The sequence below is a fragment of the Equus asinus genome, chromosome 29 (assembly GCF_041296235.1).
Source record: "Equus asinus isolate D_3611 breed Donkey chromosome 29, EquAss-T2T_v2, whole genome shotgun sequence".
NCBI classification, from domain to species: Eukaryota; Metazoa; Chordata; class Mammalia; order Perissodactyla; family Equidae; genus Equus; species Equus asinus.
Window position 1 is genome coordinate 43487431 of NC_091818.1, and position 25314 is coordinate 43512744.

General features: G+C 46.2%; 1 long non-coding RNA gene across 2 annotated transcripts; it reads left to right on the plus strand.

The window, feature by feature from the left end:
- The first annotated feature begins 851 nt into the window (after positions 1-851).
- On the plus strand, positions 852-25167 carry LOC139042516 (uncharacterized). 2 transcript variants are annotated; one of them, XR_011499306.1, is made up of 6 exons: positions 852-1007; positions 2353-2474; positions 3326-4296; positions 20544-20699; positions 23943-24038; positions 25083-25167. It is a non-coding gene; the product is annotated as an uncharacterized lncRNA (long non-coding RNA). The 2 variants fall into 2 exon arrangements; XR_011499307.1 differs by lacking the exon at positions 20544-20699.
- Positions 25168-25314: the final 147 nt, after the last annotated feature.

A 25314-nucleotide genomic window follows, 5' to 3' on the forward strand; every position in this document is an offset into this window, starting at 1 on the left:
GGTTGGAGAACCTTCTGCTGATGGAACTTATTTGCTCAAGGCCTTGTGGTCAGCACACGACAGAAGAAGGATTCCATACTGAGCTGACTGACCCTTTCCAGGTTTTTATAACACCTACCGGAGTCCAATCTGTCTGAGTGCAGCAACAGCATTTCATTCACCTTCAGTTCCCCCATAACACCAGGCAGCAAGCTTTGCTCAGAATAATGCTGAATATTTTGTTGAATTGAGGTGAAAAAGAAGTAAAAGACTTAAATCCCACTACTGAAAGTACATATTCAAGGAACACAGATTCGGCGTCGGGTATACCAACCAAATCCACGCTGATATGCAATTTATTCCTTACATAGAGAGCAAGATACCACACAACTGGAAAAAAGTGACACAAATATAAAACATTTATTACAAAGGGATGGATTTAGACAGAGAGGAGAGTTGTAAAATGGGTTATGAATTGCTCAACATAATCCAGTTTAATGAATTATCAGCTGGATCATGCAAAGTATTTAAGATTTCTGGGAGAAGTGTACAAATATCTCGACTGTTTGTTTGACATTTTCTTGACTGATTCGTTCTTTCCGCAGGGCTGCAGACATTGTTGACCAACGGCCTTGGGAGGCAAGATTGCAGCTGAGTCTATACCTTCTCAAAATGCTTCAGACTGTTTCTATTTTTGTAGAGTAATTTTCCTTCACAATAAATCCCTAAGATTTACTCAACCAGTTCAGCAGTGGTTGGCCAGAGTGCAAATTTCTGATTCTAAGGAATCTGATTCTCGGATGCCGATATTGAATATTAATAAATGTGGCTTCATATTTGTAGCAGGTGCATCTTTGCTTAGCTAGGAAACAGAGTAGTAAGAACTGTAACCGGGGAAGGTATGAGTCCAGCTGAAGCCATTTTCTGAGAAAGGCTGGGGGCATGGATGCAGCACGAGGCAACACAACTTTGCTGGTCAGTCCGCCGACCTCTAGGCGCAGAATGAGACCATCGCCCTGCTGACAGAGGTGAGGTTGATGTGGGGAGGGCAAACAAGGACCCTGCATATTGTAGGGGGTGGACTGGGGTGCTGACCGACTGAGGATCAATGCTGGGGGCAGCCACCTCTTGAAGCTACGCTGACATCTGCATCAGGCTGTCCAGCGCTCCAAACCCTGTTGGTTTGTGGAGGTGCGAGCCCCAGGGAGACGCTGAAGGAAGAAGTGTTCTGCTTTCAGCTTTACTCCCCTTCAGGGCTCTGCTCTCCATACGCTTCTGTCCATTAACCTGAAAGCCACCGGGTTCCCGTTATTCATCTGCCTAAACTTAGTAGACTATGATCTGGAAGAGTCCATTCCTCGAATTTATTGTTCCTCCCAGGAATATTTACATTCGAAAAGGTCCAGAAGAGACAGGAGCTCTTAAAAACACACCTGCGGTGGTGTTGTTTCAAGTGGGTGGCACCAAAGTCGCAGACAATTTGGGGCACCTGGGGCTTGGCTTGTGCACTGCGTGATTACTCTGCTTCTATGCCTCCATCAAAACAAGTTTTGGGAGAATAAATCGGGGTGGATAGCCATGGGTGGCATTTCCTTCCAAGTGTCAAATATTATTTAAAAAATGTTTTCTTGATAAAATTCCTATTGTCATGTTAGCAGTTTTTTTTTTTTAAATATTGGCACCTGAGCTATCATCTGTTGCCAATTTTCTCTTTTCCTTCTTCTTCTCCCCAAAGCCCCCCCCAGTAGATAGTTGTATATTCTAGTTGTAGGTCCTTCTGGCTCTGCTATGTGGGACGCCGCCTCAGCATGGCCTGAGGAGTGGTGCCATGTCTGCGGCCAGGATCCAAACAGGTGAAACCCTGGTCTGCCGAAGCGGGGAGCACGGACTTAACCACTGGGCCACAGGGCCGGCTCCAGCAGTGGTTACTTTTTATGATCCATCTGGGAACGTCTTCAGCATGTAGACCAGCACCTGTGCATAGTTCATGCTCATGAAACCTTTTTGTCTGACCTACTTCCTGGTCCCAAAGGAGCAGAGGAGATGCTCGTAACAGGAAAAGCTTTGGGAAGCCTCAAGTGCATTGCTGTGCTTGGAATAGCAAGTACGACCTGTCCACACCCAGGAGTATTTCTCCAGCATTGCCTTTAATCACTGGGCATGTACAGTTTCAGCTCTGCCATGAAAACCGCATCTCTGACCTGGCTCCACCGACCTGTGCTTCCTAAATTCCCATATCTCAGCCTCTCCCTTGTCAGATACAGAAATGTAATTCTATCGTCAAAGTGTGCTTTGTCAGATTCTTTGTCCTCTACAAAATGACATTAAAAAATAAGTCTTGCTTTTCACCTTTCCTCTATTTTCTCTTTCCAGTATCCATTTCTGCCTTGATAAAAAAAAACTTACTGACGCTATGGGATATAAGAGGAAAACAAGATCAATGAGTGTCGAGGTGGTGAGAGAAGAATTAATGACAGAGGGGGCAAGCTTGAGAGGTGAGTGGAATTTGAACATATGGAGAGACAAGGCGAGGAAAACCCACGAGTGAGGGACAATTGAACGAGAAACTAAAGTATCGATAGGTGAAAGGATGGGTTAGGTGACATGTGAGACAGTGCATGACAGAGAAAAGGGTCTAGGATTTTGGTCAGATGCCTTGCCCTTCCCCCAGTGAGGTAACCGGACGTCAGTCTTGCCTGCCCAGTCCCTCATCCTCTTTCTCCTCAGAGGCATTCTCTCTCCTCCTTCCTTGGGTGCGGGTCCGTCTTTCCCTCACAGTGAGCCACCATCCCTCAGCACCACGTGAGCTGGTGGCCCCAGCTGCACAGTCCAGGTTCCCATGGCCTATGCGCAGTGACCTTCTCTGAGCATCAGCAGCTTGGATTCCCATGGAGATTTGCTCTGTGGATGCTGGGGGGCCCGATGCTCTCTTTCTTTTGGACAAAGCCCTACGGAGTAGGCTTGGGGGTCCCAGCAACCATCTTTCTTATCTTCTGGAGCACGCCTGTTTGGCGATTAGACCAATAGATACAGGATAAGGAGGCAAAGAAATGAGCAGAGAAACAGAAACACAGATTCACAACACACTCCCTCCTTCCTGTTCAGCTACCTGCCTTGTTTTTGTGTCACTGACAATGGGAATGCTTCCGTTTCACACACCAGGTTCCACTTGACGATCTCCCACATTTTAAATAACATCTTTGATGCTGGGTTGAATTAAAAGGCAAAAAGAATAAATATATATGAGATCAATTTTGTAAATGACAAATGTTAATAGTTGTTATTACTTAAAAGTTGTCATTATTGAGAATTGTAATTAATTAAACACCATCCCTTTGTTTCATAGGGAGAGCAGAAAAGTCACAGATAAAAACGTTGCAAGATGGATTTCGATTTAATTTGATGAGGAACAAGTAAGATTTTTGGAGAAGGAATAAAGAGTCTGAAAGTCTGTGCAAAGGTCAGTGGTGTGGCCCAGGCTCCCAGGACTGAGTTGCAGGAGGAAGCAGTGGGATCTGGGAGGCTGCCTTGAGAGCCGGCGTGCTGACGAACGAGAGGAACAGCTGGGCGAGGAAGGAGAGCACGTGAGACAGCCACGGAGCACGTTCAGGCTTCAGCAGGGCCATATCGCACTATTGTTAGCCAACACTTACTGTCTCACACAGTTTTGGAGGATCAGGAAGTGAGTTAGTGGGTGGTTCTGACTCGCTCTCTTGAGAGGTTGCAGGAAAGCTGCTGGCTGGGGCTGCAGCATCTGAAGGCTTGGCTGGGGCTGAGGGATCCTATTCCAAGCTCCCCTGGGGAGTGTGGGGAAGAGGCTGCATTCCCTCACCACGTGGGCCCCTCCATAGGGTTGCCCAAAAATGTGATTTCCTGCATAGCAAGTGATCTGAGAGAGAGAGAGAGAGAGAGTGAGAGAGACATTGACATAGGGAGAGAGAGACTAAGAGAGACACAGAGAGACAGAAAGAGACACAGAGAGACAGAAAAAGATAGAGACAGTGAGAGAGACAGAGACAGAGAGATAAACAGAGAGAGGTAGACATAGAAATAGAGACAGAGAGAGAGAGAGAAAGAGAGAGATGTTGAGACAGAGAGAGAGAGAGAGACTGAGAGAGAGAGACACAGAGAGACAGAGAAGGATAAAAAGACAGTGAGAGAGACAGAGAGAGATAAATAGAGAGAGACAGACACAGAGATAGGGACAGAGAGAGAGGGAGGGAGCCCAAGAGCAGCTGAGTGAGAACGCCCACGAAAGAAGTGGCCTCCAACTTCCAGTGATGGAAAGGACGCACCATCACTCACAGACCAGCAATGGTGAGTGAGAGGGGCTCCTGGGGGGTGAGCTCCAGGAGGCGAGAGGATCACCGGGGCCATCTTGGAAGCTGCCCACCTCACTCATGTAGTTTTCAAGTGAAGATGGTTGAGAAGGAGACGAAGCCCCCAGTGGAAACACCGCCGGGGCCAGGGGTGGGGGGCGGAAGGCAGTGTGTTCTGGATGATGAGCTTGGGCATCTCTCGTTGAGGGACTCGGGGAGACAGTCCATCAGATGTTGGAGATGTGGTGATTAATTAATTAATGTTGATTAATGAATGTTGATAAGCATTCACTGTGGAAGGTACCCACATGCCTACCCAGTTTCTAGAATATCAGCATGAAAATACAGGAACACACACCAGGGAAGGTAGACATCTACATAAACAAGGTGGAAACATCGGGATGTACTTGAGAGAATGCCATTCACTGAATCGTGATATTTGCAGGTGCCCTAGGAGGGAAAGGAACTGCAGATAGAGGGAATAAGTGCGTGTATTCTACTGCTCTTTCTGGCTAGGTGTTTTAAGGAGGCAGTTTGGGGCTCCCTCTAAACCCACACAATCAACTGAAATAGAAAAAAATACTATAGCTTTGATGAAGATATGTGTTATATTCTCTTCAAATACAGGCGATATTCTGAATTCAGAAGTTTCCTTCATTCTTTCTTCCCTTCCTCCCTCCTTTCCCCTTCCTTCCTTTCTCTGTCCTTCCTCCCTTCCTCCTTTCTCTTTCCTTCCTTCCTCCCTCCCTCCTTTCTCCCTCCCTCCTTTCTCCTCCCTCCTTCCTTCTTCCTTCCTCCTTCCTTCCTCCTTCCTTTCTTCCCTCCTTCCTTCCTTCCTTCCTTCCTCCCTCCTCCTTCCTTCCTCCTTCCTTTCTTCCCTCCTTCCTTCCTTCCTTCCTTCCTCCCTCCCTCCCACCCTTCCTCCTCTTTCATTTTCTGCAATGAGCACACTTTATTTTTCTAATCAGGACCAAATAAGACTTGAACGAGAAGATGAGCCCAGGTAATTGTGTGAAAAAGTGTTTTCACTGAGCTAGGTGCTAGGCGGTTTCTTCGAACGTTGCTTTTGTCATCACTTAGATGTAAGATGGATGTCTGAGGGCCAACGCTGCCCCCAGCAGCCATATTCTCAGGAATCTATGGCTGAATCAGATGTTGGGCACGTGAGTGTAAGATGGTGTGGGGAGGAAATGTTTTCTCTTGGCTTAATGTTTCTAGATGAGAATTCTATGGAGGCTGACGCAAATCTGAGGAAAACGCCTCGCTGGGGATTGGGTGAAATTCTTGCTCTGCGTCCTCAGAGAACATGGCAGGTCCACAGGCTTTTAGATACATTCAGTTCCCATGAGCTCTGATCAGATGAGAATTTTCACAGCCTGTGCTCCTGCTTCTGGAAATGAAGTTGCTCTTGGCTCCCTCCTGTTCAGCAAATCTCCCATTTAACGCCATACTCCCCAAGCCACTGCCTAATTCTCTTTTGTTGTATGGCCTAGATGCTTTCCTCCAGGGACTTGCTCCTCAGGAATTTATTAATAACTCCAATTTGCAAATTCAAAGTTGGAGCAGCCGCAGTCTTGAATTCCAGGTGACCCCTCTCTCCCACTTGACAGTAGACCCTAGAATTTGGTAGTTTAGATGCTCTGTCCATGACTACTATGTGTCTGCTCCTGCGGGAAAACATCCTCCAAGACTTGGTTGCAGGTGAAGGAGTGGGCTGGGGTCCTTTCTGTGCAGAGCTGGGTGAGCGGCTCTCTTTTCACTCACTTTCTCTTGACCATGCTATTCTACAGATCTGCAGGAATAGAAGTTAACGTAGAAAACTGAGAGTGATATAAGTGGCCTTTATCTGTGGCGATGCAAACGAATTTTCTGTGGTAGATAGAATTGATTTCCTCTCTATAGAAAGTAGAACCACAGCGTTATTTTTTATTGACGTATAGGACATTTAGCCATTTTGTATCTATTGGCAAATCCATCCAGCATTCTGGCTGCCTATGCACGTCTCTGCTCTTCACGTTTTCTGTTGAACTAATCTGAATATCTTACGTTTCCTCATTTATTAATGCATTAAATACATTCTTTGACAAGTGTGTATTTTATTTGTACATGGGAGTCATAGTTCTAGACTTAGAAAATACTATTTTATTGTCCAGAAACTCAAGCACACACACAGTCAGATATTCTTGGTTTTTCAATTAATCTCTTGAGTTCCCATGGATCTTTAGGGCAGCAAGCACAGTATTTCCCTCCAGAGGCCTTCTCGTCCCCATCCTTGTAATGACTTCTCTCAGGACCCCATGGTTTACGCATGCACACACACACCACGTGCACAGTACTGGTGGAATCAGCATAACTCAACAACTGTTTATAACCGATGGCTTTGCTGTGACAGTTAGTGCTAATGCAGCCACTGGCCACTCTTGTTTCTTGCACCTGTTCAATTAGAAAATGCTTTAGACACAGACCGTGCAAATTACCACTGGAACAGAATAACACAAGGGAAAATTGAAGACTCGCCTCTGAAAACCCTATTTTTAATCAAGGCTGTAAGCCAGAATGCCATGTAAGGCTGCAGCTTAGAGATGAGGGCACTGGGGGAAGGAACCTATGCAAGGAATGCTTAGAGAGTCAACTTCCTGCCCAAGTAAAACCACGCACATGACCAGCCCATGTAGCACAGCTCTGTGCAGCTGCACACACACTTCGGCAGGGCTTCCTCTGTTTCAAGAAAATCTGGTCAACCCGACTGACTTCCCACCACTGAATGAGTGTTTGGCTCCACACATTTGAAGCCAGGAGGGCACGTGTTGCCTTATGCTTGCCGTTTACCAGCAAAGGGGAGGACCTCACGGGCTGCTCTTTCTCATTTCACTGCCACTGGGACCCTGGGTAAGAAGGGAGGTAGAGTGAGTAGCAAATGCGCAGGGTGTGTTGGGAGAGTGCGCTGGCTCACCGTGCAGCCTTTGGAGTCAGACAGATCCAGGTTCAGAACGTGGTTCTCGCCTTCGCTAGTGCTGTGGTTTGAGAACCCTCTAAGGAGGCAGAATACAAATGCACATGACCTCAGGGTGTGGAACAAGACAGGCCTACCTTTGCCTCTCACCAGCTTGGGAGGGATGCTCCACCATGCTCATCTCTGTGTCATCTGTGAGGCAGGGACGGTGGTAGAAGACACTCTATATTGCAGTGAAGGTAATGCGGGATAACACTTATTCAATGCTTGGCCCACTGTAGGGGTCGTGTATGTGCCCAATAATTATTTTAAGTGGTATCTGAGGCACTGGTCTGGGGTCTTGCACAAATTGGTTAAGATCCTCTAAGGCATTCTTTAAACCATGTGTTTGGGATCCATGGAGCACTCCACATCCTGGCTTATTAAATTAGTGAGATTTACTTCTTTAGGATCTCAGAGAATCAAACAGTTTGAAAGGAACCAGCAAGATTTTTGCAGCCAAGGGCACTACCTTGTGGCAGCAGAATTTCTAAAATGTGCAGAGAAAGCAATAACAGTAATGCTCCATTTACAGAAAAGCTTTTATGGAGACCTTGGGCCCCCGGGTCGAAATTCCTACGTGTTGCCTGGGTTGAGGAGGAAAGGAGAATGCATTTGAATCTTAAGTGTGGAGATGATTAAAGTCAACGTGAGAAACTCAAGTTTAGGGAGCCCCTGGAGATGCTGGAATTTGGACCTGTGCTGCATCCTGACTTTCAACGTTTCTCAGGGAACAAACAAATCATTGGAGTCCTGATCATTAAAAGTTTTTAACATCTCCTTTCCTTTCCCTCGTAAATTAAAACGATTTGGTGTAGGAAGAAGAGAAGACAGAATTCAGTTATTTTTGGTAATTGCAGTGTCAAATCGATAATTTGCTCAATCTTCTTGCAAAATTGCCTAATTGAGAACAACGAAGCAGATGGTTCATTGTTTCATGTGTTCATTCAGTTACCCCTCCACCAGCCCTAGGCTCCCTTCCCATTCTTAAATGTGCTGGCTTAGGATGAGCTGTGCCGCCCAAATATCCCTGTTTTGGAAATTTCCTTGGGCCATACCTGCAGCTTCCACAAGAGGATGCTGAGAACATACTCAAGAACCGATGCCGCGGCTCAGAGAGCAAGGAGCCGGAAATCTTGGCAGAAATCACATTTAGCTTCAGGCTTCTAAACTGTTTTTCTTTCCTAATTACCAGGTAAAACTCCTTCTTACCTAAAACTCACCCTTCAATTTTCCCCTCTTTAAAAAAAAATATAACAACGCTTCTATACTGTGACAAAAGGAAGCCAGTGAACAGCTGTTCAGGAGGTTGTTACTGGTTTTGTGGTTGTTCACGCATTGCAATACTCAGAGTTCATGAGAAGCTGGGAGAGCTCAGGCTTTCTTGTCAGGAGCATGATTCAGTCCTGAGTCATCCACAGGCGGCAGTGGAAATGCAGGAGCGAGCCCTCATCTTCAGGTGGAGGAGGATTTGTCCTCTGCGGACCCACCAGGAGCATGGTGGGGAGGAGTGGGGTGTGGAACCTGCTGCTTGTTCTCGGTTTTGCAGTTTATGCATAGGGTCCCCTACCCTTCATATGGATTACTAATCCCTCATATGGTTGTACTCCTGCCCATGTAGACCGATGGTCATCTTCTCACTCTCCCATGTGTGTGGCTGCATCTCCAAGGCTGTTTGGAACGCGGGGTCTTGATCCAAGCCATGCATCAGAATTGTCTGTGGAGCTCTGCAGATACAGATGGCAGGCGTCACCCTGGAGTTCTGTTTTAATGGGCATGTTGTGTGGTTTGGGCACACATGCATGTGCTTACACACCCAGACACCCACATACTCACACATTCAAGCTTGATAGGAGATACCGGCACGCAGTGTGCTTCAAGAACCGCTATTCTATGCTGCTGTAAGGAAAGACTAAGATAAGATTTATGCCCTGACCATGATGCCTATTGTTGAGTGCCTTATTCCACGGGCATCCTGGTGGTGGTTGCACAGAAACTGTGAGGAGGCTGGAAGGGATCAGGATTTTGGGACATCCCATGATCTCTCCCCATCTTTACAGGGGGACCCACTGCCCTAGAATCATGGGTGTAGGTCCTAGTGTTTACTCCACTGGCCTCACCCCTTACCTACAGCCCTAAGCGTGGAGCTTCTCTCTTTCTCCGTAGATTTCAAGTCCTCATATTCCTTCAAGAAGCTCATCTGTGTACTGTCTGTCTTCAGAAGACATTCACCTTGATGAATCTATAGGTCTTGTTCCAGAGTGGGGTCCCATCGCTCCACTGGATGATTTTGTTGTCAAGCAAGATAAAATTTCTCCTAAAAATCTGCTCTTTCTCCCTTCTCCAACTCTGCTGAGGCACTGTTAGTTGGGTTATTTTTTTTCCACAGCACACAGTAATGTTTTGGATACTGACAGCTTAGGTAAAGCTAGTAAAAATGTCCTGCCTACTTGTCAAAGAATGCCTCATTGAGTTCTTTCTGGGAAATATAGTTTCTACCCAGAATAGAACAAGAGTTAAAATGTAGTGGAAAAAAAATAAGTTGTTGAAACCCTTATCATGTGCTTATGATGGTACCTGGTCCCGTGGGGTCACCGTGAGCCTGACCTCAGGTGGTTTAGGATCAAGTGTGTCTACACTATTGCCTGTCTTATTTGCACAATTCTCATCTGCCAGGAAGTGCTAACGGGTATATTCCTAATTGTCACAAGTGTCTATGGCCAGAGAAGTGGTGAGTGGTAGGGTATGGAGAAGAAGGCAATGCATAAATAGGAACATCAAAGATGATTGCAAATTAGGACAGTTAGGGACGACTTACCCCCTCCTTTGACACTTCCCCAGGCCATTGGGTAGTAGAGGATGATTATGTAAATTTTGAGGGAGCTAGATTTGCAGAATGGAGTCCATTGACATTACACAAATCTCTTCTTCCCATCTTAAAAAAATGAATAATCCCTTACTTGGAAAATCAGAAAATATGAAGAATTTCTGGGTGAAAACTACTGCGATCTTCGATCACTTTAAATCAGTTAAAAAATATTTTAAAGCTGCTTTGCCCTTATTTTTTTTTTAATAACATGAGGTCAGAGTCTTGTATTATAAATCAAAATAGAAACAGCTTAATTCGGTGACAGCTGTGAGGGATGTTGCTCTTCACAGAGCCCGGAAACGTTGAGCTGAGGGCCATGTGTCACCCACCCCACGCCAACCCGTTTTTCCAAAGTAGTTTCGGAGAGTTCCCTCTGGAGGGTAGGTGTGATGTCGTGCAGACATCTTTTCTTCCTCATTTCACGTGTGAACCCAACTATTTTTCCTCTAAATATAGCCTTGCCACCCCCGACAGTGCAGGAATGGTCTGGAGTTTGGGCCAAGTACTGAGTCTAGGAAATTTGGGGATGGGCCTTCTCCAAGCTTTCTCTGCTAGCAAGGTCAGGTGAAAGAACTCTTTCCATTAATGATGGTTAAGCCTTCCATTTCATTTACATTTTTTCCCTCCTGGTTTATTTACTGCTGGTTGATGTGTTAGAGGCTATTTCTTTCTTTCTTTTTTGTTTTTTAAGATTGGCACCTGAGCTAACGTCTGTTGCCAATCTTCTTTTTTTTTTTCTTCTTCCTCTTCTCCGCGAACCTCCCCGGTACATAGTTGTATGTTGTAGTTGTAGGTCCTTCTGGCTCTGCTATGTGGGACGCTGCCTCAGTGTGACCTGATGAGTGGTGCCATGTCTGCGCCCAGTATCTGAACTGGTGGAACCCTGGGCCGCCGAAGCGGAGCGCGCGAACTTAACCACTCGGCCATGGGGCTGGCCCCTAGAGGCTATTTCTTTATTTGCTCATTCTAGGAACTTCCCTTCCACATATCCCCTCTCTTCTTTTGCCCTAGATAACCTGTCAAAAATTTAAAGGATTTTTCTCCAAATAAGCTCAGAGTGAAACAGAATCTTTGTGATAGAAATGTAGATGGTTTTCCAGAATTAAACTCGTCTCATGATATTATAAACAGCACTCATGTTCAAGAAATCGCTTGCACTTTGTGAAAAAGGAGAAAGTCTGATTTAAAAGGATCATTTGGAAGGTTGCTCCAGTAGAGGCCCACAGACCTTCCCTGAGAGGCAGACAGCCGGGCACGTTGCTTATGAAGGTGGACTTGTCCTCTGACGGCTTCGGTTCAAACCCTGAATCCATCAGCTACCAGCTTGGTGTCTGGGCAAGTGTCTTTACCTCTGGACTCAGTCTCCTCATCTTCAATATGGGAATAATGATATAAAAAATATGATACAATATCTGTATCGTGCTTAGAATATAATGACCCTCACACGTGGTTTTGCCTGTTACTGACAAATCAAGTTTCTTTTCTCACGACTCCATGAGGTATGTGTCTTATGGAATGTGTGTTGTTGGACCAGGATCATGCAAGGATTTACTCTTAAACCTCTCAAGCCTTTGGCTGTGTAAGCGAGTCTAGGAAACGCAGTAGTGCATCCTTTTAAAAGATCCTTATCTTCCCGGTGTTGTCTGACCTTAAGTGGTTTCCCAAGGATGAGGAGAACTTTACCGAATTTCCATCAGGATAAGAATCTCAGCATAACTTTCACAGCATATTTCCCTTGCAATATTCCAGTTTGGTCATCTGAAAGTTGGCGTTTTTTCTTATCTCTGGAAGTTCAGGTCCGTTTATGAAAATATTGATACAGTAAAGGAAATGATTTGGAAGAGAAAATTCCAGCCTCTTCAGCTTTCCGCTTACAGTGCTTGTGATAAAAAATAACTGGCACTGAGCTCTTTTTGTTCCCTCGGCCAACTCATCAACTTGCAATTTTTCAGAAGGAAGGAAATCTAGAGGTCCCTTAGGCCCATCTTTTTAAAGACGAGGAAACTGAGGCCCAAAGAGATTAAGTGTCACTCAGCTACATGGCAGCAGGATGAAACTTTTAATTTGGAACATCTAAACCTGTAGTTAAATTTTTAAAATTTTCTTCTTTTTTACTACTCAGAACAGAAGTTACTCCTTTCAGATCGAGGAGGGTGTTAGAAGGGCCACAGCCTGATATGTTTTCAAAACAGTGACGTGATATATTTTAAAGCCAGCATAGGCCTTTTGAGAATGATGTGTTTGTTCACAACATTGGAACTAAGGTTACCCCAGGGAACTTTTGAAAGTCACTAAGTACTGGGGGTGCCCGGAGAGATTAGTGGAGAGGTTGTCCAGTGTTTGGCTCTTGTGGATTCTTTTGTAGATGAAGAAAGATTGTTTTCTTTTTTGAGATTAATTAACTCCCAGTGGAGAACTCATTTGGGAATGGAGTGGGGACCCGCGCAGTCCAGCTTTCCTTTCATCCTGGGAATTACCAGGAAGGGGCAGCTGAGGGTGAAGCCAGCCACACAACTGGGAAGAAGGAAAACTCATGAAAGCATCATGTTTCTGTCATCAAGGAGACCTAAGACGGATGACTTATGGCCAGATCTTCAAAGTCAGACTAACCTAGGTTAGAGGAGTCCAGGGCATTCGTGCATGGCCCGGGGATGGTCCCAGAATTTCATACACCCAGACCAGGCGGGAATGTGGAAAAGGGGTTTCAGAAGAATTAGGACAGAAGCAACGGAACCACGAGGAAGAGGCTGGGAAATCACTCAACCTGAGGGACTGGTCTGACAGTCCTTTTGACATAGCAACAATTTTTTTTAAAAAACGCTCCCTATGATGGTTTGTGATAAAAATCTCAGGGTGCCAGCATTCCAGGGCACCCTTCCTGCCTCTGCTGTCTGAGGGCCACTGTCATGGGCTGGTGTAATTTCCTTATTAATGGACATGTATCTTTAACTTTGGGAAGACTTCCATGAAGACAAGAGAGCATAACATGAGTCAAACCCAGAGCATCCACACCTTTTGGCTGTTAGGTACAATCTGTTTATATTGAGTGTTCTAAGTAATTCCAATATTTAGGAGAATTTGACACATGAGTATCCAAGAGATTAGACTTATGGTTCCAAATTAAAACGTGTAATTGCTTGGTTAAATTTGGACTTGTTATTTTAAGTGGAAAGGCATCAGATAATTTAGTAACATTTGTATACAGGACTGGAATGTTTACGAGAACTTGAGAATCACTGTGTTATAAATTCAGTTTATTACATTTACTTGAGTTGTTAAATATGTGGGAAGTTTTTGTTTAAAAGCGAGACCATAGAGGTGAATACAAGGAAAGCATAATAAATTAAATTCATAAATATAGTTTGAAATATTTAACAGCATTTAATGAGTTGAATTTTGAAAGCCCCTGTAACAATAACCATAAAACTTACTACATTTATGTATAGGATAAGATAACATAAATCTACGAATTTAAGAAACAATGTTTTTATATTTGATAATTTAAAAATCGAATGTTAATAAAATAACAAAAACAAAGGAAGAGCAAATGGTCTAGCTGTCCTGAAAAGTCTCTTTCAAGGGCAGCAGGAAACTCATTGTGACATTAACGAGGATTGTTTGAAATGCAAACGTAGATATCTTTACTTTTGTTAAAAAAATAATACTTTTATTAATTAATAGAAAAAGGCAAGCATAAGTTACCCGCTTGAGAGTAGACTGTGTACTTCGGGAAGACAGAATTCATCCACGCTAGGCTTCGACAATTCCAGCAATATCTATGGCACTCTCCCACCCCACACACCACGCCGTTTTCAGATACCTGAAATGTCTCCTGGAGCTGGTGTCTACTTTGGGTGCTGATGTGAATTAATTCACGAAATGGACGAATCACGAGACGTGGAGATGAGGGAGTCTCTCCTAGCGGACAGCCGTGGAAGTCTTTCTTGGGCAAATGATGGTTGAACTGAGGTGTGAAGGATGGGCGTTTGCCAACCAGGCAGGGGACCACCTGCCTGAAGACCACAGAGCCGGGAGGGTAGGCAGCATGCCTGTTTGCTCACTGTCTCCTCCTAGAGTGAAGGATATTCTCAATGGACATGTGTTGTTGACAGAAGGGATGAGGGCCCTGAGGGACGGAATGTGGACTTAAGAAACTTCCAGAGCCCCGAGAATGAGAGGAGAAGGCTTGACAAGAAGCAAAGAGGCAGCGAGAGCTTCGTGATGACTTTAGATCAGCAAGTAAATGCCCAAGGCCGTGCACCTGCCAAGTGCAGGACCCAGGGTTAGGCTTGGGTCTCTCAGGCTCCATCATCTGCCATCTTAACCAACAGGTTGGCTTCGTCACCAAGCTTCCAAGCAACCGTGTGACGTTGTCACATCAGCAGTGCTGGCACACAAACCTCGGGTGGAGAAGCGAAGGGGCCAGTGTGGCCTTTCACCCGAGCTTGTCTTTCTCAGGAAAGCGTGCTTTCGGCTCAGAACGTCAGCAACCAGGCTCAGCGCTCCAACCTCTTCAAGGGAATCCAAGTTCCCCCTGTTTTCTTAGGAAAGCAGAGGTGGGCTGGTGAGAAAGCACAGGAGGGGAGCAACGTTGGGAACTGGTCTCTGTTTCCTGAAGAGGCGCCGCTGACCGGGCGTCCTGAGAGTTTGTTCAACGTGCCCGAGGCCAGAAGGGACAGAGCTGGAGATCCCAGGAGGCCCGGCATTGGGGTCTTCCACCATATTTAAAAGATGCTTCCTCATACACTTCATTTGATCCTTAAAAATAACTAATTTGGGTAAGAAGGCAGCTATCTCCATTGTTATTCTCATGTTACTGACAAGGAAACAGTGCAGCTGTTCACCCAACACAGTAGTCTATAGTTACGACCTGGAGACACCTGCTCCGGGGTTCTTTCCATTCCACGACGCTGGCTCACAGGCACCCCGTAAAGTCTGCGAACATCGAGTGCCCAAAGACGGCTTTCTTCTCCAACAGCTCGCACCGCAGGATTTCATTAGTCTGAAGTAACGTGAGGGAAGCTGAGTCAGTAAAACTACTTTCTTTATTTTTTGAACGGGCTTATTCATTTCAAGTGCATGTGACTAGTTAAAGGAAGCATCCACCAGTGAAGGAGGAAGGTAGGGTCTGCTTTGATAAGTTGAGGAGACTAATTTGGGTAAGGACGTCACAGCCGCTGCATGAACCCTTCCGCTATAACACTCGACGATACTTGTAAGGCCCTCTCTTCAATTATTTAAACCTGAACTTTGATATAATTTCATCATTTGCTTAGACTCTCTATAAAACGAAGTTCTTGATCAGAGAGCGAAACTCAGTGTAGCTCTGAGACCAGCCAATTTAGTGACTTCTGCATGCGTGAAGTCTTGCTCGACTTTTGAAATCAATAAAAGAATTTCCGTATTTATGCGAGCGACAGCGTACAACTGGGAGTGGAACACAGACTTCTAGCCTGATAATTTTCCCTTTATCCTGACTTGTAAATAAGAACAATTTCTCCACACTGGTTCATGTCCGCAAGCAAGCCACAGACAATTACAGCAACAGCGCCAGCAGCGTTAGCAATGTTCACTCGTCATTTCATTCACCCCAGAATGACTGCAGTGACCTCCCTTCTTTTTGGCCTCTCAGATTTTCACCTCATAGCTGGGCCACTAACCTTCTAACCCAGAGGAAAGAGGACTAGTTACGATTTTATTTCTTTGTTTAGAAAAACATATATGAGAAATACAATTTGTTAAATTAACACTCGGCCATGTGGACTTGATTCTCTAGACTTCTTATAACCATAACTTATAGATCAATATCTTGGATCTTATTAAAACATGATCGCTTTTTTCCCTAAAATGGTTAGCATTTTTTTTCTATTACTTATGAATTGTAGATGTCTTTCCATGAAGAAATTATGACATGAAAGCCCACGTACTCATAGTGGCTAACATTTATATCTTCTCCAAAGTTTTAGTTTTCTGTTTTTGTCATTATTGATTGGACTAAAGCATGAGAAACTTTTCTGAGCTCAATGGGAGCCGTGGAAGACAATGGAGAGAGAGGCCACAGATGTACATTTCCCCTCCTTGCTGAGCTGTGATTCTGCCCATTTTAGAGTTCCTCGGCACGCATTGATGTTGAGAACTGCATGCTCGCCGTCTGAGTGACTCCAAGGAAGCTTTTCTCTCTGCTCTACGTTCCTCACCCAGAGCTGTGCTTTCTCCAGCCAAGGATGGGGGTCTGCAGGCAGCTGCATGGAGAAGTGAAGGGGCTGGAACGTTGGGACTTGCCCTGTGCCCCTGCCATGGGACACTACTGAAGCCCCTGAGGAGGACACACCCTCTCTTAGCGCTGGCCAGCTTTGCGCACGGGGGTGGTGGGAAGTGTTCCTCTGCCTGGTCTGTATTTCGCCTCCCTTTCTACCCATCCACCCCATGTCTGTGGCTTCTTTAGGGTTGTGGCTCCCTCTGCCCTGTCTGCAAGACACTTGTCCCTTCGTTCTCCATTCTTTCCCTGGTCTTCTCTGTCTTTCTGTCTAATTGCAGGTGTAAGTGATGAAAAATATCTTGGTCTTAGTTGCCAATTCCCTTTCTTGTCAGGGTGAAGGGACGTGGTCCTAAATTAGACATGTCCAGTTACTAGGTCAGTCTCCACGTTTACAAAAATCATTAACAACCAGAATTCAAACTACCCCATGACTGGACTTCATGGTTTGCAAATAAAGAGCAAGGAGGTGAATGTCCATTGATGCAAAAGCTTTCCCAGTCTGTCTGGTGGCATAAGATGAGAATGAGATCAGTTGTACCACAGTGGCTACGGTCCTGAATACCTGCGTATGAATCCTTGCATTAGGGATTCACATGGCTGTAGGTAACAAAATACCTGCAAAGGCTTCACCAACAACATTTACTATAAGAACTGTGGAGGATGCCAGATGAGGCTAGGGCTGGTGCCGTGCTGGCTCCAAGGAAGACCTCCTATCTCTTGCCTCTCCCAACTTCGTGATTTTCTTGGCGCTTCATGGCTCTCAAATGCCAACACACTCTGCCCATCTGTGCTCATGTGAAAGTGGGAAGGATAGTGTCACCAATAGATTATCATCAGGAAAGAAAAGCTTCCTAAAATTCTGTATTAGTTAGGGCTCCAGAGAAACAGAACCAATAGGATAGATAGATAGATAGATAGATAGATAGATAGATAGATAGATATAGATATATATCAGAGGAGCTCTATTATAGGAGTTGGCTCATGCAGTTATGGAAGCCGAAAAGTCCCATGGTCTGCCATCTGCAAGCTGGAGATCCAGGCAGCCGGTGGAGTAGTTCAGTCTGAGTCGAAAAGCTAGAAAACCAGGAGCTTTGCTTTCTGAGGGCAGAAGAGGATGGACGTCTCAGCTCAACAGAGAGTGAATTCACCCTTCTTCCGCCATTTTGTTCTACTTGGGTGCTCAGTGGATGGATTTGTGTCCACCCACACTGGGGATGGGGACCTTCTTTAATCAGCCAACTGATGGCAATGCTAATTTCTTCCAGGGAAACCCTCACAGACACACCCAGAAATAACGTTCTACCAGTTATCTGGGCATCCCTTAGTTGTGTCAAGTCGACACATATGATGAACCATCACAGTGCCCCGTGTGACCTCAGCTGTGTCTCGTTGGACAGCGTCATGTGCCACTGCACCTCTAGTGTAAGGGAGGCTGGCAGTGGTGTCGGCTTCCAGGGCCTCTGTGGGACCAGCGGGTCTGGAGTTGAGATATTGAGTGCGTCGTCACTGCCCCAGGATCCCACTGTTATAGAAAAAAGCACTGCTGTGCTTTTTTAAATTGGGGAGGACAGACAAAGGGAGTACTTCTTATAGCTCATTCCTACGTAGTTGGGTGATTGTCAGCTTCAGTTTTACGGAGCAAAGATGCGCAAGTAAGCAGAGGCGTGGCCTGATAAAGATGCGTGGGGGTCAACTAAGTTCCAGTGGTCGGCCTGAGTCGTTTTGGCCTAGGACAGTGTCTCGTAAATTTGTCATTTCCCAAGGAATATTGTTTTAGAATGTGATTTGTGAATTGATGCAAAAATGTGTCAGAAGGCGCTGTAAATCCAAGAGGAGCTGACAGTGGCAAAGGGAGTTATTCAGATCGTGCAAGCCAGTCTGTTTAGAAATCATTTCAGGCCAGATATTAGAGACATGGGAATCATTTTGGCCTGAAAGGGTGTTGAAGGCAAAAATGCCACAAGCATGTGTGGTCCGCATTTGGAATGGTGTAATTTTCCTAGCGTTTACACCCAGCATCTCATGCATACCTCCCCAGGGCCCTGGGAGGGACCTCAGTCTGCAGAGGATGGGCACATGTCTAAAGATATGAGTTGGGGGCTGAGGTTGCAGGCGCTTAATGAACCGTCTCAGATTCCTCCAGGGGGGCTGGACCACTAGCCCATGCCCGTGACACGGCAGCACTTGTCTGTAGGAGAAATGTTTGTGTAGAGACCCCCACAAACACCTGGCTGCAGTGTGAGGGTCACACACCCGTCATCGACTCCCCCAGATGGATGACGTGCATCTTTGCATGTGCGTGTGAATAGCCAGGCGGCTGGAAGTTTTGAAGGATAATGTGCATTATTTTTGTGGGATGGGGGAAGCTATAAGCAGTCCATGATTCTTAAAACAGTAAACTTCTTTTTAAAGGACGTAGAGTTACAGTTTTTGAAAAAGGACAAAAGCAAACCATGGAAATTATGATTTCCTGGGTCTCAGAATATCCAGTGCCCAGAAGTTTCCATCCCTTAGAAAAATCTCACGTTTGCATTGCTTTCATGCCCTCGTGGTGGGTGATGAGTTTATTCACGGTGTTGATGCGTCCTATTTTCTGCCATCTAAGGAGGAGTTTTTTCTATCTTTGTCTCTTCGTATAAATAATATAAGAGTATTCCTAAAAGCCTGGCGCTGGGCGCTTCTGGGTTTCATGTCTTCTTAAATTTCGGGACTGCGCGGCAGCTCTCTGCCGAGCCTTATCTCTCACGCCAAAAGGAAGAGTGGGGATCACAAGAGCTCGCTTTTCTTCTCATCTGTGTGTGCATGCAGAGCGAGGAAAGTTCAGACATCACGAGCTTCAAATGGCAGCTTTCAAAGGCATTAAAAAAAAAAGTGCAGGGAAGAAAAGGAAACAAATATTGAGCTATTACAAAGAGTTTTTAAGCAAGACGTGTTTATTAAGCGGACTTGATTCTCGCTCACATATTCAAAGACATCTGATTAAGCCATCCCAGGGAAATGGACAAAGCTTTTGTGGGTCTGTGCAGGACAGATAAACCGTCTCTTGGCAGATCGGTATCATCTCTGAGCCTCTCTTCCGGGGAGAAGCCGACCGGGTGTCGTGGGAGGCAAACCTGCCCAGGGCACAGAATCCAGATCAAAACGCACTCGGCTCCCATCTCAAGCTCATCCGTGGGGTGGGGAGGCTGCAGTCAAGACCTGGTGGCACTTTGTGGCCACAGCTGGCCCTTAGAAGTGGATGGGAGGACTCGGACTGAAGCCAGGGATGAATCAGAGACAGGGACTGAAAACATGGCAAGGAGCAGAACTCGCAGAGCAGAAAGCTGCTGATTTCAGGTCTACAGAGAGGCACGACCTGGGGCCAGGCAGCCTGTGGTCCACGACGCTCTGCTTCTGTGTACGCTGTTTGCAGATCTATCACTGGGACCCAGAGCAGCCTCACTAGGACTCTGATAAATGTGTTGCTTTCCATTGTTCGGCCTTTCTGTTGTTGACCTGGCGACCTTTCCTGGCACCACAATAACACACTGGATTTATAGGGGCCCCTCGTCCAGAGGGCAGCACGTACTTACCCAGAGATGATCGTTCAGATTTTGACAGGCTTCTCTTTTGGATATAGTTGAATAGATACTTTTTGGGGAAAAAGCAAGTACAGAAAAGACTATAAATGGAAGAATTTTCTTTTTCCACTGCTGCTGTATTCGGTAATTTCATTTCCAATGAAATTACATATTCACATTTCAGTATAAATTATTCGTAGCACTGTATCATTCGGACTGCATCTTTTTTTCCCCACAATATTCTCAGATTCCCATTTTCTTTGCTTATTCTTTGCTACAGACCGCATGTCATATGCCCTCAAAATTCACAGGTTGAAATCTAACCCTCAGTATGATGGTGTTAGGAGGTGGGGCTTTGGGAGGTGGGGAGGTCGTGAGGGTGGAGCCTCGTGAACGGGATTTGTGGCCTTGTAAAAGAGACCCCAGAAAGTCCCCTCACCCCTTCTGCCCTGTGAGGACACAGCGAGAAGGACTAAGATGGGAGAAGGGAAAATTCTTATGTGTTAAGGAGGAGAAAAATGTAGATGCGGTCAGCTTGTAATTCATCGAAAGTTATTTTTTTAAGATTTTAGAGATGGCGTTTCTGAGGCACGTTTGGAAGAGAAGATGAGATTTTGCGGTTCTGAAATGGAGATTCAGGAGACGCTGGTCATTCTCTTCTGGAATCCGCCATCGTTCCATCGTTTACACCTACCTTCCTTAGGAAAAAAGGGGTCCTGAGGTCAGTACCTTCCAGGAACCCAAATCCCATTTTTTTCTGCTCTGATACACACGGTTTCTCTCCAATCCCATGGACCACGTGAGACTCCAAGTCATTTCAGGGGATTGGGAAAGGAACCCGTACGTGCACGTTGTGCCTGTGTGCTGTGTCACGTGATGCTGACTGCCAGGCTGGCACCTGATTAGGAAGGACCATGAAGGGCCTTAGGGACATGTGGACTCTGCTGAGGTGTTCTGACTTCATCTCACAGGTTACAGGCAAGGGACCAGGATCCTGGCCCACGGATGTGGTCTGTTGGTCATGCACGAGGTTAACTCAGAGCATTTTATCTTTATTGGATTAGATTTCAACATTTAAAACTTTAGATATTTTGATTAAAATTTCAGATTTTGGGACCTGCCCTATGGCATAGCGGTTAAGTTCGTGCACTCTGCTTCGGCAGCCTGGGATTCACAGGTTCAGATCCTGGGCACGGACCTAGCACTGCTGTCAAGCCATGCTGTGACAGTGTCCCCACATAGACGAGCTGGAGGGACCTACAATGATGATATACAACTGTGTCCTGGGGCTTTGGGGAGAAAAAAACAAAAAACAAAAAAGAGTAAGATTGGCAACAGATCTTAGCTCAGGGCCAATCTTCCTCAGACTTACACACACAAAATCTTTTTAAAAAGTGGAAATTTTAAAAAAATAAATTCAGGGGCTGGCCATGTGCCCAAGTGGTTAAGTTCACGGGCTTTGCTTCAGTGGTCCAGGGTTTTGCCAGTTTGGATCCTGGGCGTGGACCTGGCATCACTCATCAGGCCACACTGAGGCAGCGTCCCACATAACACAACCAGAAGGACCCACAACTAGAATATACAACTGTGTACTGGGGGCTCTGGGGAGAAGAAGAAGGAGAAGAAGAAGAAAGAAGATTGGCAACAGATGTTAGCTCAAGTACCAACCTTTAAAAAAAATTCAGAGTTCTAGCCTTTTTCGAGAAACCAAAAGATGTGGTGATCCTGGGTCCAGGCGCCTCCCGGACCACGTTCAATAGGAGTTGACTGGCTGCTCCCACTTTGGGACTGACAAATGCTCTCTAGTTCAACTAAGGCTTTACCCCTCCACACCCTGTGGTGAGGCCATGTGGCGGCCCTTAGTTGTAACTGAGCTTCTGTGAAACCCGCTGATGTCAGATCTGCCCGGCCTGTGTGGCGTTTGGCTTTGCATCTCCTGTGGCAGCAATGAGGAGAAAAGGAAGGGGTTTGAGCCATGGAGTAGAGTGTCAGCCTTAAATCTTACAAACGTCATGCGGGAAGCAACATTGGAAGGGATGTAGGGAACGGGGAATGGAGACAGGAAGATGGTTAGGACATCTATTCAATATCCAGGAGGTCTAAGTTTAGTGGATGGGAGGAGGCAGTGTCAAGCAGCTATGACTTATCACGTCATGTCACCTGTTGAGGATGTGCTGTGCTCTAAATTTGCACAGCATATATTCTTGCTGGTCACTCTGGGTCTCTGGAACAGGTTGAACTTTCTAAGATGTTCCCTCAGCTGTGTGTGTTCGGTCTCCCAGACTGTTATTTCCTCAGAGCTTGGGGTGTGTCTTCACTTTCCTGTCGCCCTCACATGCTGTCCTGTGGAGTAATTTACACACAGGGTCAATAAATTATCACGACTAATGGTTACTGGTGGTTCCCAAGGCTGGAGTGTCCCCAGGACCCGGCATGCATCAGTGGGGAGCTCTCAGAGTAATGGGAGGTGTCCAGAGCAGGACCTGGGGTTTAATGAGTCGTTCTCGACTGGGGAGAGAGGAGGGGTGCTGACTTGTCTCCGGGAAGCTGTTTAGTTGGGAAAAAGCACATCTACAATTGTTTTCATAATGCAGACTACCGAGATTAAACTCAGAAGGGTATCTCTTTACCGCCAGGAACTGGCAGAAGACAGAAAGCGCTGGTGGGCGTGAACGAGGAGAGGGAGGGGGTAACTCTTAAGGAATCGCCCTCCTAAAAGTCATGTTTATGGAGTCCACAGCTAGGAAATTCTGCCTCATGGGATATTCTGAGTCACCGTCCACTCCTCAGGTCATTAAGTCTGTCCTTACTCCGTATGTCCTGGGCCCCAGGACAGCAGAGTCCGACTCTGTTTTCTTACTTCACTGGGACGAAGACAGGAAGTGCCCTCACCACAGAACGCCTGACCCAGGAGAGGTCGCCAAGGGTGGGGTTACCGTGGCCAATTATTGCAGAGATATTTGCATCCCTGAAACGAGCACGTGGAGCTTTGTCTGATAGCCCGGGGAGTAGACGCAGTGGATGTCAGTAATATTGTCTCTGTTCAACCCCAGTGTGTTATTCGGAGTAGAGAGTGAATTTTAGTAAAACCAAGGTGTCCTCTGGGGTCCCTTCCAACTCTAAAAAGGATAATAAAACTGAGAATAGGAACCGAAACAGAAAAGCAAGGACGGCACATTTCTAAAAATGTGGAGAGGGTGTCAGGTCCCTGGCGCCCCGTTTCTATTGGGGTGGTTTATCCAATAAACAAGTCGGGAGCTAGTAGACCATGCAGCCGGGTAGGCACAGGGGGCTGAGCAGGGGCAGCAGCTGGGGGCTGGGACCAGGGACACGCTGGAGAGATGCAGAGCAGGTGGGGGGCTTCTGATGGCAAAGACACCCTGTGCATGTCTGCATCCTCAGTCTGCGATGGTGGCATCACGGGGAGAGACTGAACGGTCCACATCACACCAGCCCCATCCTGGTATCTGCAGAGGGCTTGGAGTCAAGATAAGCCGCATTGATCCCCCAGGAAAGGGGCGGGGCCTTTGTCCCGACTTCCCATTTCAATCTCTTCTTAACCGGGGGCCTTCTCTGACCTTTCAGTTCATCAACCAGGGCCTGTTAACCCAGTGTCTTTGTGGTGAATGTACCTGTTTTCCAACAGTAGAGAGGCTTGTCTCTGGGGGAATTCCATCCCGATGCTGTTGGTGGTGTTAAGATCTTAGGTGGTTGTGACTTTTGTCTCATTTGTATAAAGACGTCCTTGTCTTGGAATCTTGCTGTTCAGATGAAAAGAGCAGAGTTATCCTACAAGTTGAGATCTCCCAGGTGAAACTGGGATGATGAGTAACGCCCCCAACTTCCTTTTTGCCTCCGATAATCTCTGTGTGTGTTGTAAGGTGAGGGTTAGGAGGCTGAACAGGAAGGGGACTGTAGACGATTATTCAATTTTTCCTCACCCTGTGTTTGTTAACCTAAATAGGTTCCCGAATGGACTGGTGTGATTTGAATGCCCATGTGGGACATGAAATGAACGAGGCTGGTGGCAGTGGCTCCCCTCCAGATGGGAGGGAGAAAGGTAAGCCAAGGCGTATTGCTAATGTAGACATCTTTGGTAATGGGTGGCAGGTTTGACGGTGAGACAGCAGAGAGACGTGTGTGAGAGAGGTCAAGGCAAGAGCTAGGTTTCACAGCTGAGTCATCGGAAAAGTGGGGGTACCTTACAGGTGTGTCAACAGAGGTTCTACAGCTTGGGGGCTGTAAATTATGACTTCAGATTTTAAAGGAGTAGGATCTGAGATGCTGATTTTTATCTATCTAGATAAAAATGTAGGAAAAATAAAATAGGGACTTGGGTTTACGCACCGCCAGAGGCTCCCTACCCTTGACTGCAATCTCGTTCCCTTATTTGCTGGACTGTTTACTTTTTAAGAGTTCCTGCATGGCTCACACATCAGCCTCTGCTGTCACTGGCATAGGGGTTGCCCCAGAATCCATTTTAGCACATAAATTGGGTTCTTAATAGGGTACAGTTTATTTCCTGGCATCCGGTTGCTTGGAAAACATTTTCTGTTCTTCACTGAAACACACTCTCCTTGGAGCCGTCTGATACCCGGTCAGCCAGCGCTTCTTTCTCTGGTCAAGCTGACGAGGAACTGGCCTACCTCCAGCCATTCCTTGCATTTCCGCTGATGCCACCACGCTGGTCCTCCTCTAGGGCCTCTACCCAGCCCTGCCCGCCCTCTGGCCCCTCAGAGGGTGATGGACCGCACCACACTCACAGACTCTTCACCCCTCCGTTTTCCTTTTTTCTTCCCTCATCCTGTGTGCTGTATTTAGTTACTTGTCAATCAATTCTCCTTAAATTTTTGCATCCGAAAAACAAACATTTACATATCAGCTCAACATGCTTTAGATTATTTTCCTCTTGCTAGCTAAAATGGGGTCTAATTACGGTAAACACGTTAGTCGCTACTGCCAAGGAGTCTATTTCCTGCAGGAGTCAAGCAGGCACAAGGAGTTACCAGACAGCTACCATTTGTCCTGATGACATTTCCAGATTCTGTGTCCTGGACTCAGTCCCAGAGCATTTACTCAAATCACAAGTTTTCTTTGGCCTTAGGGACCATGCAGTGGAAGTGCTCAGTTTGACCACCAGTCTCTGTGTCACCGGAGCCCACCCTCGGGCTGGCTGAAAGGTCAGTGAGCTTGCGAATCTTCTGGGCAGTGAGCTTGCGAATCTTCTGGGCAGTTTTTAAAGGTCTGATTCCACTCCAGAGACGGTCATTCTGAAAGTCAGGATGGAGCTTGGGGAGTCTAGGTGACTTGATGGAGATGATCCATGGGATGCCCTT